The sequence below is a fragment of the Arachis hypogaea genome, chromosome 17 (genome assembly GCF_003086295.3).
Source record: "Arachis hypogaea cultivar Tifrunner chromosome 17, arahy.Tifrunner.gnm2.J5K5, whole genome shotgun sequence".
NCBI classification, from domain to species: domain Eukaryota; kingdom Viridiplantae; phylum Streptophyta; class Magnoliopsida; order Fabales; family Fabaceae; genus Arachis; species Arachis hypogaea.
In genome coordinates, this window is record NC_092052.1 from 26,403,541 (window position 1) to 26,413,643 (window position 10,103).

The following is a 10,103-nucleotide window of genomic DNA, read 5'->3' on the forward strand; positions in this document are numbered from 1 at the left end:
CATTGATAAGCTATATTTATTTTAATGTAAAAAAAAATATCTATATAAATAAATAAGGGGACAAAAATTACCCCAATGTTAAATTCAGAATTCAAAGATCAATGCACATATGATAGAATCAAATAAAAAGTTGATACATGAGTATGGATAGAAAAAGGGAATTCTGGGTAGCTAGGTATGAACTTTAAGATTACATTAAAAATATATAGGTTGGGTTGAAGCTTGGGTTAATTAAAGATTCAATTTATTAGCTCACTTGACCAAATGTATACCCCTACCTGTACCTTAGCCCCATTACAACCTTGAAAAGACCTCATGATGTTTGCATTGGTATATTAACTGTTGTTGATTGGTTAGGAGAAGAACAAAAGTTAGAAAGCATGATTAGAGAAGGATAGAGTGATTACCCTATACACTAGAGATTAGAGCGCACATACATTATCAGTGAGGGTTCAATGCTTGAATTTTCATGTTCCCTGCTTTCATGAGCTATCTTCTTGCACTTTTATCTGTTTTATTGTATAATGATAGAATTAGTGGAATTTGATTTGTAATTGTTTTGAAGAGCTTATTTACTTTTGATCAAGTGGGCAAGAATCATATAGTTGCATATATATATATATATATATATATATATATATAGGCTTGCATTGCATTTCATGAGTTTTTGCATTTCATGAGTTTCTACATGTTCATACTTATTTCCTTATCTCCTTCAATTAAGCATGAGGACCTGCTAATGTTTAAGTGTGGGGAGGTTGATAAACCACTATTTTATGGTTTATATTGTGTTTAATTGTGTGGTTTTATTATGATCCTTACCCACTTATTCATTAAATTAGCATGAAACTATAATTCCTTCCTGAAATTATAACATGTTTGAAAACTGCTTCCAAGAGACTTTAATTATGTAATTTTAATTCCCCTTTATTCCATTCGATGCCGTGATCTGTGTGTTGAGTGTTTCAGACTTTATAGGGCATGAACGAGTTGGAGATTGGAAAGGAAGCTAGCAAAAATGGAAGGAACACAAGAACTTGAGAAGATAACCAGCAAGAAGTGACGCGGTCGCATGGCTCACGCGACCGCGCAAAGGAGAGCAAATCGCAGTGACGCGGATTGGAAAAGCTCAAGCGACGCGGTAGCGTGGACGACGCGAACGCGTGGCAAGGAAAAGCGCAAATGCCGCGTCCGCATGGATGACGCGATCGCGTGACATGTGCGATCTGCATAATCTGCAGATTTCGCTGGGGGCGATTTTGGACCTTATTTCGACCCAGTTTTCGGCCCGGAACAGCAGACTAGAGCCAGAGAATATGCAGAAACAAAAGACAACATTCATTCTAGACAGTTTTCAGTTTTTAGATTTAGTTTTACTCCTTTAGGTTTTCTTTCTCTAGGTTTAAGAATTTTAATTTTCAATTGGTCTTAGCATTGGAACATTGAGAAGAGTTATTTCCTCATCAAGACTTCGTCATTCTAGTTCGTTCTCTTAACTCGGTTTTATTCTTCCATGTTCTTTGCTTTGTTCAATTTTGTCATTTGAATACTTTCATGATTTTAACTTATTTCTTCCAATTTAATTTATTTTCCATTCCAATAATCATGTCTTCTTTTAATTCCCTTTCATGTGTTATGGATTTATTATTTACAATGAGTGAGTAGTTCCCTCACTTGATGGGGAGTTGATTGAAAGAAACTCTTGAGTTGGAAGGATTGAAAGAAAAATTGTAATTGGGTTAACCGTTGGATTGTTATCTAATCACTAACACCAATCCCTTTGAACTAAGTGGGTTGCAACTCGTGAATAGATCTAGCATTCCAACTTGTTTGACTTTCCTTTACCTAGTAAAGGATAATTAAACAGAACAACCATTAATTATAAATTAATCTTGAAATCATCCCATCAATAATAGAGATTCCAACTAATCAACTCCCAGTCAAGGCTTTTATTCATATTATTTGAATTTTCTCAATTTAATTTTCCACCTACTTAACTCAACTTCTTGGAACATCTGATTAATAAAATAGCACACTTTTCTGCAACTCGTTGGGAGACGACCTGGGACTTAAACTCCCAGTAATTTTTAATTTAACTCTCTGTGACATATTTCTAAATTGATAGGCAGATTTTCGGTGAGTTAAGAACTATACTTGCAACGTAACTATTTTAATAATTTTTAATTCACCAACTTCTGTGCTTCATCAATACTCCCCCGTGTTTTCCGATTACTTTGATTTGTGAAGGGGTTTTCTTTTGTTTACAATTGGTAGTGACAACTTCTTTTTTCATAATGTTAGGTATATTCTTCTATATGTCTCGTTCAACTCCGCCGAAAATGTCTTCTAAAGTTCCTGAGGATTTGTTGAAATAGGTAGATTCTTCAGTTCTTTGTTCGGTTCCTTTAGTTGATAGTGTCTTTGTAGAGGACCTCCATAAGCATCATAGGATTTGTAGTTCTAGAGAGGATGAAGTAAAATATGAAATAATAGCCCCTGATCCCAAAGACCGAGTTTGTTTTAGGCGAGTTGTTGAGTCGGTGAGGCATTGAGCCTTGATGGCTGTCTGAGTTTTATATCTTAAGTCAAACTCGGATAGCTCTATGACCCATTGTACCATCCAACCTGCTATGTTCATTTTCTGGAGAATCTGCTTCATAGGTTGGTTTGTCCGGACTCTTATGGTGTGCGTCTGGAAGTAAGGTCGGAGCCTCCTGGATGCTAGGATTAAAGCATATGCAAATTTCTCTATTTTTTTATACCTTAACTCTGGCCCTTGTAAGACTTTACTAGTGAATAAATAGGATGTTGTCCGACTTCATCTTCTCGTGCCAGTGTTGAGGCTACTGCCTTGTCAGCGACAGCTAGGTACAACACGAGTTCTTCTCCCGTTTTTTGCCGAGAAAGGATGGGTGGTTGACTTAAGAATTTCTTGAATTCTTGAAAGGCTTCTTCAAATTTGGAAGTCCATTCAAATTGGAACCCTTTTTTAAGTAGTGAGAAAAGTGGCAAGGATCTCAAGGCTGATCCTGTCAAAAATCTAGACAGGGCTGCAAGTCGGCCATTCAGCTATTAGACTTCTTTCAAACAAGTCATGCTTTTCATATCCAAAATTGCTATGCACTCTTTAGGGTTAGCCTCAATTTATCTCTGTGTGAGCATGAATCTCAAAAATTTTCCTGCTTCTACTGCAAAGGTGCATTTTGTGGGACTCAACCTCATCCCATGCTTTCTTATGGTACTAAAGACTTGTGAAAGATTGGACAGGAGATTTGCCTTATCCTTGGTTTTTACCAACATGTTGTCCACATATACCTCCATTAAGTTTCCAAGGTGGGGTGCGAACATCTTGTTCATCAACCTTTGATATGTGTCACCTGTATTTTTTAATTCAAATGGCATGACCACCTAACAGCAATTCGCTCTGCGTTTGATGAACGACGTCTTCTCCTGGTCTGACTTGTACATCGGGATTAGATTATATCCTAAGTACGCATCCATGAAGGATAAGTATTGATATCCTAAAGAGGAATCCACCAAAGCATCAATATTGGGAAAGGGATACAGATCCTTTGGGTAGGATTTATTGAGGTCAGTATAATCGACAAACATCCTCCATTTCTCATTTTGCTTTTTTACCAACACCACATTTGCTAACCATGTCGGATACTTGACTTCCCTAATGAATCCGACTTCTAGTAGTGCTTGAACTTGTTCTTTGACCACTTGAGCTCGCTCTGGTCCGAGTTTACGCCTTCTCTGTTGGTCATGAGTCCGGGGTCTATTCTAGGCATGTTGGTGGCCTTCCAAGCAAAGAGGTCGGAGTTCACCTGCAGGAGTTTTACGAGTTCTTTCTTCAAATCTATCCTTATATTAACTTCTATGTTGGTATTTTTTCTAAATTCCTCTCCAATATAGACTTCCTTCCATCTTTCCATCTTTCCTCTTCCATCTTTTGAGACGACTTGGTTACTCCTCCGCTGGCAAAGCTTCCTGCTATCATGTGGACATGTCGCTCTGGATTTTGTGGGGGCTGACCTCTTCGGCCGACTTCTTCATCATCTCTCTTCCTCTTTCCATGGCCGTCTAACCTTTCCATGAGATATCTATCTAACTGATCTTCTCTGGTCAGTCTTTCTATCACATTTTTTAAGTCGTAACAGTAATTTGTAGAGTGCTCATATAACTTGTGGTACTCGCAATACTCATTACGGCTTCCACCCTTTTTATTTTTGATTGAACGCGAGGGGGGAAGCTTCTTGGTATGACAAATTTCCATGTAGATATCTACAAGAAAAACTCATAGAGAGGTGTAGTTGTGATACCTCCTAGGTTTCTGTGAGCCAAATTCTTCTTTCTTCTTGGGCTCCTTTTCCTTTTCCCGTGCCTGATGAGGATGCCCTAGTTGCCAATTTGGTTCTCGTAGCCTGGCATTTTTTTCCATGTTGATGTACTTTTCAGCCCGTTCTTGTACATCGCTCAAAGAAGTCGGGTGTCTTTTACCATTGATCAGTCCCATTATTATTGCCTATATGGGTAAGTCTTGGATTTTCAAACATGCCTTGTTGAATCTCTCCATGTAGCCTCTGAAGGATTCACCGACTTCCTATTTGACTCCAAGTAAACTGGGTGCATGCTTGACCTTGTCCTTTTGAATTGAAAATCGTGTAAGGAATTTCCTTGTAAGGTTGTCGAAACCTGTAACCGACCTAGGTGGTAGGCTGTCAAACCATTTCATGGCCGACTTCGATATGATCGTCAGGAAGGCCTTGCAGCGAGTTGCATCTGAAGCGTCAGCTAGGTACATCCGACATTTGAAATTACTCAGGTGGTGTCTCAGGTCGGTCATCTTGTCATAAAGTCTGATGTCAGTGCTTTTTAAGTTTTTAGGAACTCTAGCTCACATGATGTCTTCAGTAAAAGGGTCTTCCTCTCCCAGCGGGGTGTCTTCCCGAATTGTGCGTGAATTCTCGCCTCGGAGGTTGGATTCCAACTTTGAGAGCTTTTCTTCCAACTCTCTTCGTCATTTAATTTCTCTTTTTAGATTTCTCTCTGCCTCCTGCTGTTGCTCTAACTCCTGTTCTAGTTGTTTGAGTTAGCCATGATGACCATGTAGCAGCCCCATAAGGTCAGTGGAATGGGGTTGGTTTTCTCCTTCTGGGTGACGAACCTCAAAAAGGGTTCTTCTGGGATGATGATCACCCAACACGCCTTCCCCATACGGTTCCTCCATCCTCGGAGGAGGTACTACAAGGGCTTGGTCGTTGTTGACCACGTCTTGGTACTCTAGATCTGACTCAAACGCTGTACGTTCGTCTTCAGGGTGATCGTCCGCCATGGAGTGCTGATCTCTAGGTCCCCAGCAATGGCGCCAATGTTCCGAGGGTTACCTGAAACTGGATCGTGTTTGGGCTTGAACGTGAGGTCCAAGCTCTTAGCGAGGTGATTTTCGAGTTAGCCCATGTCAAGTGGCTGTCATCCGAGTTATTTGTGAGGAGATAGAGGGTGGTACCTGTAAAACACTCTGATGCTTAAGTCAACAAGGGTCTTAGTAGGTTTATAGTGTATTAGAACTTAAGTATATTAGGGGTGTAAGTGTATTTATAGGTGATGGGCCAATAACTACCGTTGGAATAGTTCCACTATTGATGGTGGATAATCGCCCCTTTATTAAGGGGTTGTTAAGATCTCTTTTCTAGTGGGTGAGAGATATTAGGAGATGGGTGGGTGGTACCTACAAAACACTCCGATACCTAGGTCAGCAATGGTCTTAGCAGGTTTATAATGTATTGGAACTTAAGTATTCTTGAGGGGTGCCAGTGTATTTATAGGTGATGGGCCAATAACCACAATTGGAGTCGTTCCACTATTGATGGTGGATAACCACCCTTTTATTAAGGGGTTGTTAAGATCTCCCTTCTAGTGGGTGAGAGATATTAGGAGTTAGTTATGACTCCTTCAGGGGAGAGTTATTCCTTTATGACGCCTTGTCCGATCTCTTAGGAGGTCGGTTGTTTGGTGACTGTCCTTTTGGGCTTTCTCTGCCTTTGGGCCTGGCTGATGTTTTGGGCCAAGTAGGAACAGATTCTTATAGTATTATATTCAAAAATCATTAAATTACCCAATTATTGACATTATAAGTATTTAAAGTACATCAAAATAATATAATAATATCTATAACAATATTATTTAGGACAATAATAAAAGGTTTATTGAATCAGAATTTAAAAAAATAGATTATAATAAATAGACAGGATTCCTATCCATATTATCACCATTCGGTCTGTTACTTGGATCAGCTCCGCTGTTATCATGAGTATCTAAATATTTAGAAAATTTATTATTAGCATGAAAATAGTGTATGTTAAGAACTTAAAGAGTACATTCAATAGATAAATTATAAATAAATGGTACTATTACACTAACATAGATATATTGTAGAAATAATTCAAATTAAATGATAAACTAAATTGTATGAAGAAAAATAAAAAAATATACCAGAATTATCAACTAAATTTTTTTGTTCTAGAGTAAGAAAATTTAATAACAAATATATTATTAAACATATATCTAATATAATTTTCTTATAATGATACGGTGGAAAATTTTATATTCTTATAATATTATATTCGAAAATCATTAAATTATCCAATAATTGACTTTATAAGTATTTAAAGTACATTAAGATAATATAATAATATCTATAACAATATTATTTAGGACAATAATAGAAGATTTATTGAATCAAAACCTAAGAAAAAATAGATTAGTGTTAATTAAATAAATATAAAGGATTGCTACCCATATTATCACCATTCAATCTGTTACTTGGACTAACTCCATTGTTATTATGAGTATCTGAATATTTAAAAAAATTATTTTTAGCATGAAAATAATATATTTTGAGAATTTAAGAGTACATTCAGTAGATAAATTATACATAAATAGTATTAAGAGTACAGTAACATGGATATATTGTAGAAAATAATTCAAATTAAATGATAAATTAACAACATAAATTTATTAATTGGAAGTATAACTTAGAGTACCTGACACAGAGTATTGATGAGCGTCAATTATGGGTATATTTGTGATATCTTCTAATGTTGTTGTCATATTAGTAGACCACTCGAGGTATCAATTTGTTTTCGTCATCTAATACTCTCTCGATAAGCCTTCTGGCCAGGTGTTGCTGCCTCTGTTCTTCGCTCATGTTTTGTCTTTGTAGCCTGGTATAGTCTTGCCAAGTCGGTCGACCACTTCCACGTGAATCTTGTAAGGTCCCACATCGGTTGGGGAGGGAAACGAAGCATGCCTTATAAGGGTGTGGATACCTCTCCCTAGCATGACGCATTTTGACGAGTGAGTGTGGGGGGATTTGGCTATCATCCCTATCGTCAAAGGCAAAATCGTGAGGCCTTGTGTGCCAAAGCGAACAATATCGTGCTAGCGGATGGTCTGGGCTGTTACACATGGTATTAGCGCCGGAGTCCGGATCGATGTGCCAACGAGGGCGCTGGGCTCCCTTAGGGGGTGGATTGTAAGGTCCCACATCGGTTGGGGAGAGGAACAAAGCATGCCTTATAAGAGTGTGGATACCTCTCCCTAGCATGACGCGTTTTGACGAATGAGTATGGGGGCTTCGGCTATCATCCATATCGTCAAAGGCATAACCGTGAGGCCTTGTGTGCCAAAGCGGATAATATCGTGCTAGCGGGTGGTTTGAGCTGTTATAGTTTTTCTTGGTTTTGAAGTTATTTTGATAATGTAAATGAATCAGCTTTGGAAATGATTTGAGATATGAAAATGAATTAATTTTTGGAAGCAGTTTAATTTTGAATTAGTTTGATTTTATAAATGATTTAATATTTGAGCTGGTTTAATTTTGAAAAAAGATTTATTAGTGGAGATGGTTGGATTCAAAAATAACTTGATGTTAGAACTGGTTGAGTTTTGGAAAATGATTGAGATTTGAAAATGGTTGAGAAAGGGTGTGAGGAAGATTTGGACGGAACCCGAAAAGGGTGGCAGAGTCCGAATTTTAGAGGAGATACTGCCGAAATTTTATAAAATTGGAAGTTTCGTTTGAAGTAATTATTTGGTAAGATTTGGTTTTAAGCATTATATGTTTAAGATTGATTTATTTAGAAAAGAAAGAATTATATTTTGAATTGGGATTGTTGATGAACGAAATGGAAAGAAGGATGATGAGAATTGACTTTGAAATATGATTTTTGAATGAATTTAGAAATGAGATATGGATTGACGAATGATGATGATATTGAGAATGACTTAGATATTAATGAATGTTGAACAAATCATTCATATGGCTTATGAATTTAAATTATCTGAGACACAAGTTTCCCTGGGTAGACGTAGTGGCTTGCCACCACTTGCTCCAGGTTGAGACTCGATACTCTGCTGACCTTACGACGTAAGAGTGACTGGGCACTTATAAATTCATGGGAATGGTACCCCCATTGATACAATTCTGAAACTCCGTGGTGAGACCGTGTGGTTAGGTTCTCCCCCCTACAGCTTTACCTTTTCAAGAATCGGATGAAGGAGCATTATGAAGAGTTATATTGCGTTTTGGTTTACATGATATTGTATTAACTATATAATTTTTCTTCCCTCCTCTTTGTTATTACAATTTTGTAAGAGGGATAGGAGTTGTATGTTATATATATATTAATGAAGAATTTTATTAATCGAGCCAAACCATCTCAATTGAGTATGGTAATGGAGAATTTTCATAACTCGATAGTGTCTATAATCTTATCACTCGTATACGTACATACAAAATTTTAAAAGGAGTAATTACTTGTACTAAGTAAGGGAGGTGTGGTGTTATGCATCTCTAATTCGTACTTTTATAGTTGGCTCATAACTGAGATTTTTTGAAACCTAATTGACTTTGATTTGAATTTAAAATAAAAATCCTAGCGACAAATTAAAAGATGATATAATGTAAACAAAATTATTATTTTTACATGAAAACTAATTGAATAATTATTAATTATCATTGTTATTAGCTTAGAAATAAATTTGAATTAATTCGAGTTGACTCATACAATAATTACGTGAACTTATTAGTTTAGTAATAAATTTGAATTATAATAAATTTAAGTTAGTTTTTTCAAAAATTTTAATTTATAAACAAATAACTTAAAATTAAAAAGTACAACTTAAGCAAACAATAATAATTTATAATTTAAAAGAGTAATCTGCAAATAACTTAAAATTTAAAAAGTAGCTACCTAAGCAAAATAACTTAAGATTTAAAAAATAACCAACTAAGCAAAACAACTTAAATTTAAAAGGTGGCAACTTAAGAAAATTATAATTTATAATTTATAAATAAAATTTTAAAATTCAAAAGAGTAATATGCAAATAACTTAAAATTAAAAAGTAACAACCTAAGCAAATAACTTAAAATTTAAAAGATAACAACCTAAACAAACAACTTAAAATTTAAAAAATAACTACCCAAGTAAAATGTAACACTCTACCACATAGAGCTTTATGCTTAAGCCGTAAAACAAAGGTGGTGTGGTTTTACGAACTCTAAAACAAATATATATATATATATATAATAGTATCTGAAAGAGAGTAATATACGAGGAGTCTTGGAAAATAGATAAAATAAATCGCAAAAATAAAAAGCGCAAACGCTCAGAAAACGAGATTACTTGCATGCTAAGAAACCTAAAGTTCGCAGGCATAAATAAATAGAAAGAATGATTAGAGAGTCAAGGATACAGAATATCTAGCTCCTAACTCAGCTTGCGAAACCAAGGCTGGTCGGAGGATATATATATATCCCAAGATCCCAAAATACACAGATGAAACCCTAACTCTCTTAATCCTTTAAGAGGGACAAAATAAGAGTAAAGTATTGTTTTTGTCCCAACGTTTGGGGTAAGTCCCAAAGTTGTCCCTAATGTTTCAATCGTCCTATTTAAGTTCCTAACGTTTCAAAATTGACTCAATGTTATCCTGCCGTTAGGATCCGTTAACAGAATTGACGGCGCGAAAAAATTGAGACGATTTTAAAACGTTAGGTATTTAAATAAGACGAAAATGTTAGGGACAAAAACGA